This window comes from Lonchura striata, chromosome Z (genome assembly GCF_050655825.1).
Source record: "Lonchura striata isolate lonStrDom1 chromosome Z, ASM5065582v1, whole genome shotgun sequence".
Classification (NCBI taxonomy): Eukaryota; Metazoa; Chordata; class Aves; order Passeriformes; family Estrildidae; genus Lonchura; species Lonchura striata.
In genome coordinates, this window is record NC_140740.1 from 85,551,219 (window position 1) to 85,562,799 (window position 11,581).

At 52.4% G+C, this 11,581-nt stretch overlaps 1 protein-coding gene across 5 annotated transcripts in view; it reads right to left on the reverse strand.

The window, feature by feature from the left end:
- The window catches only part of ZBTB7C (zinc finger and BTB domain containing 7C), a 153,186-nt gene extending 146,033 nt beyond the window's left edge, over nucleotides 1–7,153 (reverse strand). The window contains exons 1-2 of one of the 5 annotated variants that reach the window (XM_085566105.1): nucleotides 6,985–7,153; nucleotides 6,091–6,161 (exon numbers count right to left, since the gene is read on the reverse strand). The gene's annotated coding sequence lies outside the window, so the exon portion shown is untranslated. Of the gene's footprint in view, nucleotides 1–6,090; nucleotides 6,162–6,256; nucleotides 6,275–6,652; nucleotides 6,727–6,984 lie in introns of those variants that run through there. The other 4 variants (XM_085566107.1, XM_085566108.1, XM_085566106.1 and 1 more) reach the window with 4 other exon arrangements.
- Nucleotides 7,154–11,581: the final 4,428 nt, after the last annotated feature.

Consider the following 11,581-nt stretch of genomic DNA (forward strand, 5'->3'; position numbering starts at 1 on the left):
GTCCCTACATTTGTTAATGCTGATTTGGTTACTGCCATCAGATTTGATCAAGCATGCAAATCTTCAGGTCTCACGCTAGACAAAGCCTGGAGAAAAGAGAAGGCCAGAGCAAACAAACATGTAAAAATAGGATTTCTTTATTAAAATGGGAAAAAAAAGTGGGTGGGGGGATAAGAAGTAAACTTTTCTCCTCCCTCCAAACTTCCTCTTCTGATGTGTACTCTTAAACACAATGCAATGAGAAGGGCTCCTACAACACTGGAAAGGCTCCTGCCACCAGGAACAGAGTCCAAGAGGTCCCACAGCACAAAGGCCACCCCTCTGCTCTGGAGCCAGCCTGGCAGAGCTGGGGCTGTTCCCCTGCACAAGAGAAGCTCCAGGGAGAGCTCAGAGCCCCTGCCAGGGCCTCAAGGGGCTCCAGGAGAGCTGCACAGGGACTGGGGACAAGGCAGGCAGGGACAGCACACAGGGAATGGCTCCCACTGCCAGAGGGCAGGCACAGATGGGAGATTGGGAATTGGGAATTGCTGGCTGGGAGGGTGGGCAGGCCCTGGCACAGGGTGCCCAGAGCAGCTGTGGCTGCCCCTGGATCCCTGGAAGTGTCCAAGACCAGGTTGGACAGGGCTTGGAGCACCCTGGGATAGTGGAATTTGTCCCAGCCCATTACAGGTGATGGGACTGGGTGACCTTTAAGGTCCCTTTCAGCCCAAACCATTCTAAAAATTTCTAGAGCATCATGCACCCCACAACCCAAAGGAGACCAATTCTCTTGGCTGGCAAAGGCAATAGCTTTCAGATAAACCATAGAGCTGCTGATTTTACCCACCGAAAACATAAATAAAATGTCCACACTATGTCCATCAGGGTATCCAATAGTTTCTGATAGGGTTCACGCTATCTGTGGACCCAAATTTTCCCTGCAGCTACAAGAAGAAGAAGTAATTTTGCATTTCGGGTCCTGAACCATAGTGCAGCTTTGTTATTAAACAGCTGACACTACCCTGAAGCCTGAGTGCAGCATTTTATGTGCATGTGAGAGTTTACAGAGCATTTGTGTGTCATTTCTGATGAATGGCGCTGCATAAATGTTAGATCTTCAACCCATTGCTCTCGCAAATACTATTTCTTCTCTTATTTATTTGTATTGCTGTAATTCATTCAGGTGCCAGCCATGACTGAGGCTGTGCCATCAATATGCAGCCTGACAGCAGCAGCAAGAGACAACAGCAGCTCTACAGATTGCACAGAAGAACAGGAAGCATCCTGGTGGTGTTGCTGGGGAATGGCTGTAAAGGCAGAGAATGTCCTCAAATCCCAAGGAAAAGCCCAGCAAAGCAAACAGCTCTGATGCACAGAGCACCTGTTTAACCAAAAGAGGCACATAGGCCCCATCTGTGGCATAACATGGGCCCACCATGTCCTCTTTCAAACAGAGGTGTGTGCCACCAAAACACCTAAACCATGAGGAACTATAGGCCAGCATCTCAGGCCAGCAGCTCAAGCCCGTCCCAGACCAATGAACCACAGAATTCCTTTTTTAAGGCTGGAAAAGCTTTCTAAAATTGAGTCCTACTGTTTCCCCAGCACTGGCAAGTCCACTAACCCATTATCTCCAGGTGCCACATCCACATGGCTTGTAAATCCACATGGCTTGTAAATCCCTCCAGGGATGGGGATTCCACCACTGCCCTGGGCAGACCATGTCAACATTTGCCAATACTTTCCATGAAGAAATTTCCACTAATAGGGAATCTAAACTGCCCTGGTGCAACTTGAGGCCATCTCATCTTGTCCCTGTGGCTTGTCCTAGCTGTGACAGCCTCCCTAGCTGCCCTGGAGACCTGCCTTCCTACAGAAGCAATAAACACATGCCCCAGTGCTGGTTTGTAGGGACCAGCAGGATGAGATGCTATCAGCCCACAGCTCTCCTCTGCTCCAAAAGCACCCTGAGGCAGCAGGCAAGCCCTGCTGCTGGGGAGCAGTGCAGCAGCTGGATTTGCAATACCCCAGCTATGGTCTGCCAAGGTATGGCCCTGATGAAGCCAGCACAATGTCCAGAAGCAGGCTGACATGGTCCACCAGCACCCCTGGGGATGTGGGATAGCTCATGCCAGCCACTGTGCCAGCTCCTGTGCTCACCCCATGAAGCACCTGCATGTGGACATCCACCAAGCTCCTGCCACACAGAGCCACACCTGAAAAAGCGTCACCAGGGTGGGCAGGACCTCCAAGGCATGAAAGTCTGCCAATATCCCAGTGCTGCTCCCTAGGAATTGTAACACAGACTGCAACAGCAGCAGAGCTGGCTCCTGGTTGTCCTTGCCACTTGGACAGGCAGCGCTTCCCCACCCTTTTAGCTCTTTCTTCTGAGCTGCTCTTGGAGCAACTCCCTTTGGTGCTGGAGAACTGCTGGAGGAGGCAGCAGCCTGACAAGGACCACCACTCCCCACCCACCTGCTTCTTGCTCTTCCAAAAAAAACCCCCATGCAAAGACTTTTCAACCAACCAGGTTATGTAAATAAGCAAGGCACATCCCAGTGACAGTAATGGAGAACTAGTGTCCCATTAAATAAATGAAACAGATGAATGACAACTCGAGTGACTGTTGCTTCTTTGAGCTGGTCGTGGTGAGATAAAAGGCAAAGCAAGAACTGGATCCCTTTCCATAGGAGTGCTGTAAAATGAGTGGCACAGACTCAGCAGAGCTGAAAATACAGGGCAGGACACACTTTTCCCTCCAAACACACCTGATCCTTCCTTCTTTACCCTTCTGTTTCTCTCCCATACCCGCTCTGGAAAAGCCAAACTTCATTCATAACAGAACCAAACTATTTCCTTTTTTATTCTAATATTTCCTTGGTTTTTTTAATAGGCGACCATCTGGGAGTGGGGGAGTAGAAAGGAAGCCCTGAAGCTTTTCAGACACAATAAATAAATTATATAAAAAAAAAGAAGTATGATTAAAACCAAAAAGCATAAACAAACAAGCCATGTTACCCAGAATAATGACTTCAGGGAAAAGCGCCAAAAAAATTGTATAAGCTTCTGGAGCGTGGCAAGAGAAGAGAAGAGAACAGAAAGTCCTCACTGCTGAGGAGAAGGTGCCACTGCAAAGGGGCAGAGGTTGGGACTACAGGGATACCCTGGGCAAGCCAGGAAGGGGAAGGGTTTCACACAGACTAAGATCCCAAATTTGTCTTCAGGCACCTGGTCTTGATTACTGCAAAGCCCCAGTCTAGGCACTCTCAGACCTTTTCAATTTAATTTTTTTTTTTTTTTTCAAAATTTTAATTGCATCTTCTCCTCTCTGATGAGACCCCACCTGGAGTCAACCTTCCTCAGCTTCATTCCTCAGGGAATCCTCGGCACATGAAGGATGTGGAGCTGCTGGAGCCAGCCCAGAGGAGGCCATGGAGCTGCTGCCAGGCTGGAGCCCCTCTGCTCTGGAGCCAGCCTGGCAGAGCTGGGGCTGTTCCCCTGCACAAGAGAAGCTCCAGGGAGAGCTCAGAGCCCCTGCCAGGGCCTCAAGGGGCTCCAGGAGAGCTGCACAGGGACTGGGGACAAGGCAGGCAGGGACAGCACACAGGGAATGGCTCCCACTGCCAGAGGGCAGGCACAGATGGGAGATTGGGAATTAGGAATTGCTGGCTGGGAGGGTGGGCAGGCCCTGGCACAGGGTGCCCAGAGCAGCTGTGGCTGCCCCTAGAATCCTGGAAGTGTCCAAGGACAGGACGAATGGGCCTTGGAGCGACCAGGTATAGTTGAAGATGGCCCTGCTCATGAGGCTCCTTTCGGCCCACTTCACTTCGAGCTTGCCCAGGTCCCTCTCGATGACATTCCATCACTCAGGCACGTCAACCACACTCAGTTCAGTGTCATCTGCAAATACAAACCGCTCTGAGCTATTCTTGTTCTACAGCTCCATCATTTCAGCAGCAGCACGCCATATTCTGCAGGGATGACAAACTGGGGGCACACAGAGTGGATGGCATTACCCAGAACAAATCTGATTTTTTTCTGACAAGCAGGCAGCACAGAAGGATGCACCCATTGCTCCTGTCCTAGCAGGGAAGCATTCTGGGGGGGGGGGGGGGAACGACTTTGCACTCAAGGGTCTCCAGCCTGATGCAATGCATTAAAAGTAACAGGGTGCCTCATGAAAGCTGTGGTGAGGAGGACAGGGACAATGTGCAGCATTGAGACAGGGCTAGCACAAAATGGGCCAGCACAGGCAGCCATGCTCCTGAGATACTGACACTGCAGCAGAGAAGATAAATGACTGGCCCAAGGCCATGCAGCCAGGCAGTGTCCCCTCTACATGACTTTCAATCCCCGCTCCAGCACAGGACTGCTGAGGGATCCTTCAACAAAATGCTATATTGGCTTTGAAATCATGAGATTTATTTAACACCTGAACACACTCACACACAGAAATGTACTTTTTTTCCTGCCTCTTCTCTTGCCTCTACTCAGATGCACTAAAACATATCTTAAAGCCGCTCTGAATAACCAGAAAAAGTAAAAACTTTGTATTTCCCCACGAAAGGAGAACTCATAGGGGTTAACTTGGATCCAGGAGCTGGGGCTTCACAGTGAAGCAGGATGCTGCCAGCAGTCCCACCTGGCAAATCAGTGCCTGTATTTACAATTGTACGCCCGGAGACTCTGCAAATATTTCCTAGAAGCTATAAACCCCATCCCAACAATTGCAACAGGAGCGGGGATAAATTAGCTGAAGCCTGTCACTTGGTGAAGTCACGCTGGAGGAGATCCATCCAGGTAATCCATCTTTCTGCTGCGTTATACAATGACACAGTAATGGCCAGCCCAGAGGGATTTCCTTCAGGAAAACTCAACTGCTACTAAAATGGTAAGTTAATACCACGCAAGAACTCAGCCGTCATTAGACCGAAGGATAGACATGACAGGGAATAAAATATTACAGTCCCCATTCAAATATTTTCATTTACAAGAGCACAAATAAATAGACCTATCAGTAGGCTGCAAAGAGAGGAGGCTGGGATTAAAGGAGAAAAGAAAAAAAGACCTGCACACATCGATTCCATCTTTGCCATTTTTCCTAATAAATAGCCTGGCACGGCTGTGCTGATGGGTAGCTGGGGTGGAGGAGGGCACGCTGCCCAGCTCTCACAGGGACACAGGACACAAATCTGAGCTCAGGCTCTGCCCTTTTGTGTTGATTAAAAAAAAAAAAAAGCAGCCCTAAGAAGAAAGGAAGAAAGCAAGAAAAGTTATGTGGCTAATAAAGGGCTCTATTGTGCCATCAATTTTTTAAGCTTTAATGATTTCGGGAGGAAGTTCAGCTCAGCAATCAATAGCACAATACGGGCAGGAGGGCTCGGAGGAAATTCAGCGCTGAAGCTGCGGAGAGGGCTGGGTGGAAAGGGGGGCTTGGAGGAAGGGGGTTCCCCTCTTTCAGCGGGCAGGGGGCTCCCAGGACCCCCGTCCCCCTCCTGTTTAGCCCGCTGGGTGTGAGCTCCCTCTCCTGCTGCACAGCGCACGCAGCCAGGGGACAGCAGGGACATTTGGGGATACCACGGCTGCTGCCACGGCAAGGGAGCTGTAAAAGCACCCATGCCAGCTGGGATGCTCACCCCTAATGGAACTGAGCACATCCCAGGGATGCTCACAGCACACCAGGGGCCGCCCAGGGATCATCACCCCACACTGAGCATATCCCAGGGATCATCACCTCACACTCCCCACCCCACGCAGAGTATATCCCAGGAATTATCACCCCACAGTGAGCATGTCCCAGAAATTACCACACTCCCCACACCGGGACTGAGCATATCCCACGGATGACCACCCCACACTGGGCACATCCCAAGGATGAACACCCCACACTGAGCATATCCCAGAAATTACCATCCCACACCCCCCAAATCTGGGTTTAGCACTGTGCCCATCCCTGGGATGCTTGCCCCACACCCCCCACACGTGGACTGTGCCCATCCGAGGGACACTCTCCTCCAGGCCCACCTGTCCCTGAGCCCCACAGCCCGGGGCACACAGACAAGACCCCCGTGCTCCGGGAAGCCCCGCTCCTGCCCGCAGCAGCAGACGTACCGCATCGCCGAGTCTCGGTGCTGCCGCCGGGATGCGGGGCTGTCCGGGGGATGATCCTGCGCCAGGCAAACCTAGGAGACACGGTGACACAGCGTGAGGCTCTCCAGCATCACCTCGCCCGAGGTGTCACCCTGGACAGGAGCCACAGTCGCCTCCCAGTTCTCACAGGCACGGGCAGCAGCTGGGTAAAAACCGGGCTAAAAACAGAGGGATTCCCGGCAACGGGGCGATCCCGAACCGTCCGGGGTCAGAGGAGAAAGGATGGGATGAGGCAGGACGGGACGGGGCGGGATCACCCCGCGCATCCCGTTCTTCGCTGCAAGGAAAAGCCGATCCTGTAAGTTGATGCCAAACGTCAGGGAGCGCTTGGCGGAGCGGGACCGCACCGGCTGCACCGCCAGCCCCCGCAGGCAGCAGGGAAGTCGGGCGAAAAGTTTTGCCACGATCCAGGGGATAATGATAAAAATTACTAATAGTAATTAATCAGGAAAAAGAAAAATAATAGCCATTAGTCAACAAAAACTAGCGACCGTTGGAGAAGAAGAACGGGGGAATGCCCGACCTGGAGCGGCGGCGACAGCAGCGCTGCCCGCGAGTGATGCTGCCTCTGCAGCTCGGGGACCCAGCGGGAGCACCGGGCACGGTCCCCTGGCACCGGGAGGGACGGAGGGAGGGGACGGGAGGGGAGGGCAGATGAAGGAAGGGGGGAGCTGCCGCCGCCCCGCGGGAGGGTCCCGGCGGGGCTGGGGATGGATGGAGGGACCCGCTCGGGGCTCACCCCCGTCGGTGGAGGGAGAGGTTCCCACCCGGCAATTCCGGGAGGGGATGAAAACAGAGAATTATTTTTAAATAGAAAATAAATAGATAAATAAATAAATAAAATTTTAGACCTACCGTCTAAAACGAAATCGGCAGGGAGGGATCCGCGGGCAGCGCAGCGCGGGACGGGACGGGGCGGGGCGGGGCGGCTCCGCGCACCTCGAAGAGGGGGCAAAGCGGCGGCGGATGGCGACGGACGCACAAGCGGCGAGCGCGGCGGGGACCGCGGCACCGCCCGCCCCGTCCGGCGGCGCTGGCCCGCGGCTGAGGGCGGCTCGGCGGCGGGGGCGAGCCGAGGGCCCGGATGTCGCTGGCCCCGCGCCGGGGGGGCCACACGGGACGCTCTGAGGGGGGGGTCCTGCTCGTCCCGTCGGGGCGCTGGGCGCTGCCACGTGGGACCGCGCCGGGGGGGGGCGCCCCACCCTCCTCGCTGTCGCCGCCGGGCTCTGTGTCACCCCCCCCGCCCCCCCCCACCCCCGCTGGGTTTGACAGGTCCACGCGACCAAACAAACCGCGGCGGACGGGCGGGCGGAGCGGCCAATGGGAGCGCGCGGCGGGGAGGATCAGCCAATGGGAGCGCGCGGCGGGGGCGGGACCGCCTGAGGGGAGCGCGGCGGAGGCGCCGCCCCCGGTCAGAGCGCCGCCCGCTGCCCTCGAGTGCGGGGCTGGGGGAGCGCGAGGGGTGGGATCGCAGCACAGACGGGCAATGGCCTGCGGGGAATGGGCCCGAGAGATTGCCCACTCCCTCCTCGTGCCGTGGGAAGGGACACCTTCCACTACACCAGCTTGCTCCAAGCCCCGTCCATTCTGGACACATCAGGGATGGAGCAGTCGTAGTTTTTTTTGGGCAACCTGTGCCAAGGCCTCGCCAGCATTATCCTCAAGTCCTTCTCCCAGAGCTGCTCTTTATTGCCAGCCTGGATTGATCCCACGGGTCACCTTGCCTCAAGTGCACCTTCAGCTGTTGGGCTTGTTAAACATCAGATGTTCGCGTGGCCTGGCTTCTTATGTCCCACACTGATGATTCCAAATAAACCCTACCATGGGGATAAAGGAAAAGCCAATGCATGGAGCAGAGTGGCACTCCAGCACCGTCATCCTGCTGTGAGACCCCTCAGCCCGTTTCTTGAGAGGGGCTTGAAGAAGTGGGGCACAGCTGATGGTATTGCCCTGGTCCTGCAGGGATCCCCTTCCTAACTGCCTCACCCTGCCTGCCATCTCCAGTGAGAAAGAAAGCTTCTTGACATGTTTGGTTTCCATGCCCATGTGGATCGCAAGCTTCAGGTACCACCAGGTGCCAGGTGTGGTGTTAGACAATCATCCCTCAAGCCAACCTGACAAAACCTGCGGATGATCCTTTATCACGCCTCAGCCTTTCAAGGATTGTGTGAGGCAAGAAAATACGATTTGCAGGGAAAATAGACAAAGAACGCACCTAAATCCAGGAAATCAATGACATTTTTTAAGCAGCCCCCTTTATATGTCTAATGATCTTGGTATTCCAAAACTGGTATTCTAAAATAAACAATTTTTTTCTTTTTAATGGTTTTCCTTGGCAGGGTGTTCTGGGAATTCGGGATTTGGGATATTGACTTCCCTTTTTTTTTTTCTTTTTTTTTTTTCTTTTTTAAGCCAGACCTAGCCAACAATCACAATTTGTTTTTATTTCATCTGCTATCCGACCCTGTTATCAGGCTCTTGTGCTTTCCCACTCGGTCCCTGAGTGCAGTCAGCACGATGCTGAGTCACAGAAGAACATTGTCAGCTTAAACTCTGAGCAGTGAGGCTTCACCCTCAATATCAGCTTCAGGGAGAACCTCCCTGTGTGTATTTAGAACATTTCCAGCATATTTGCACTCTATTTTTTGGGATTCTCATAAAATGTTTCCAGTGAAACACCACTTTAGGAATGGTGTTTAGGGTTTTCTTTAGGGTTTGTTGTTCTGTAGTCCATCTGTTTCAGGTGGAGGAGCCCAGCACAGCAATCCAGCCTGGGATCTCTGTTGTAATAACCAGTAAAACCATTGCTAAAAGCTGATCCAGACTGGGATCTGATTCTGAGTGCCTTAATTAGTCAAAAGTGCCCAGCTTTAGTCAAAATTCATTACTAGTAATGTGTTTTTAGATTTAAAGGGAAGGTTTAAATTAGGAAAAGTAGGAGCAGCTGCTGTGAGTTTGCTGGTAGAGGAATGTGTGTTCCTAACAAAAAGCAGAGGTGGGTTTGGGATCTTTTTCCTCCAGACGAAGCATGACATCCAGCTAGAAAGTTCTCCATAATGGGCAGAAAGGATTTTCTGCCCCTCTCTGCCTCCTAGGAAACACTCCTAAGCTTCATCTCATTCTCTGGATCCAAACTTAGCACCTGATTATTTTTAAAACAACAAGCTTGTGTAAAGCACATTGACAGGAACACTGCGATGGTGCTCTCCCCTCTGCATCCCCTGCCTTCAAAAACACACCCAGGTGGAATCAAGTGTCCACTGCAGCCAAAAGCACCTTGGAGAGAGTGAGTGACACAAGACTGACATGTACTAAGGATTCCCTCGTGCCTTTGTCTGGCAAACACTCACCAGCACAGCAGGCAGGAGGCTGGGGAGGGATGGGAGCTTTGGATGGAGGTGTCTCAAGGCAGAAGGTGGTGCTTGTGTCTGCTTGTGGTTGTTTTCTCCTCCTGCCCAGCCACAGGCAAACTTGAGATGGGGTGAAACCAGGGAGGATCTCAGCGTGAGATCGGAAATGGATGAAATAGAAATACAACTTTCTCTCCTCCACTTTGCATTTAGTTGTTTTTCAGGGTCCTGAGTGCATTAATTGGTATTAATTACCCTGACCAATTTCATCTCCACCCATGCACCTACCATTCATTAGTCTAGAGGCTTTAATTAGGCTCTGGGCACTTTCCTGAGCTCTGTTGTTGTAGTACTTGGTTGTAGTCCTCCTGGGGTTCTGTGTCTTGGGTGAGCACCATACCCATGTTGCCGCCTTGTTGGCAGTCCCGCTCCTGCTGTTTCCAAGTAGATCCTGGATCCAGTTCGTGCTCTCACCTTGCTTGGGATGCTTGGTAGTTCCCTTTTACCAGACCCTGGCCTCTTCAGATCCAGTGAGACGACATCCCTGCCTGTGCTGTGGTCATCCAAGGCTCTTGGCTCACCTTAGCATGGCAGGAAGGATCACTGAACCTGAATGCCCCACAGCAGCTGGGAACCATAAGCACACTGTTCCTAGACCACATTCCCTTCCTAGCTCTCCAAGGCATACCTGGCTGTCTTGTGCGTCTGTAGGACTTGCTTGTAGGGTCCAGGAAGATGTGGGCACCCTCTCTTACTGCCATGTTTGTTCCTCTTGTACTTAAGAAGGTCTGTGGTCAAGTACTCTCAGGAATTTCCCAACAGATTTCTGATGCATGAAGTTTATCCCCTCCCAAGAGCAGTAACAGCTCTGCTAGAAATGGCTCAACTCTGGCACCCGCTTGTAATGTAATTGAGTGTGGAAATTGGCAGGAGAGGTAGGGAGCTACCTCATCTTCATGCACATAATCAATAGCAAATCATTACTTAAAAAGTAAAGTGGTTGATGGTGTTTCTGTAGGGCAAGACATGCCCTGCATTTTCAGTCTTTGATTCATACTGCTTAGCATGCCATGAGATGGGGCTCGGTGAGTGACTCACATTGTAAAAGCTCTCCAGTTAGCTCCTGGTGCTCCCTCTCAGCAAGTGTGTCATGATTGCTTCAGCATGTCTGTGTCTGTTCTCCGTCCCAGCTCCCAAAGCCTTCAAGGCCCTTTTAGGGATTTCCCTAAGTCCAGACGCTGGAGGGATAGCACCAAAGCACGCATGGGGCTCTTGCCAGCATCAAGGCACTCTCACTCTGGATTAGGTCCAGCCTGCATGAAGCAGAGCATGATACAGCTCAGTCCACCTGACACTTGGATGGCTGAGGGAGCTGGAAAGGGGCTCAGCCTGGATATAAGGAGGCTCAGGAGGGACCCTGGGGCTCTGCACAACTCCTGACAGGAGGGGACAGCTGAGAGGATCGGGCTCTGCTCCCAGGGAACAGGGACAGGAGGACAGGGAATGACCTCAAGTTGCACCAGGAGAAGTTTAGATTGAGTGTTAGGGAAATTTTTTTCACTGAGAGGATTTCCCAGACTTGGCAGAGCTGCCCAGGGCTGTGATGGCATCCCTGTCCTTGGAGGGATTTAAAAGATGTGTGGATGATGGAGACATGGGTCAGTGGTGGCCTTGGCAGTGCTGGGGAAATGGTTGTACTTGATGGTCTTGGAGGTTGCTTCCAACCTGAATGATTCTGTGATTCTCTGATAGGAAACCTATGGCTTGGGGAGCACAAGCTGTGGCAGCCTACTCCATCTTGCAGGAGAAAGGAACTTTGCTCCTGACTTCCACCACAGATATGGGAGAAGAAGGTGGCATGCTGAAAGTGTGTTCTCTGTGTTAGTATTGTCATATCCATTGCAGATGTGCCTTGGTGCTTCTGAACTGTCAGGCTTCTTGAACACAAGCTGCCCATCTGGGTGCTCCTGCTCCAGTGAGGAATTCAGCCAAGGAATCCTATCATCCTTCTCTTACCATTGTAAGTTGTGTGCTGTACTTCCGTAACCTTGTCACTGATTTTGGTCTGGAGCTGGACCTTCAAGAAGTGACCAAGCTTGGTA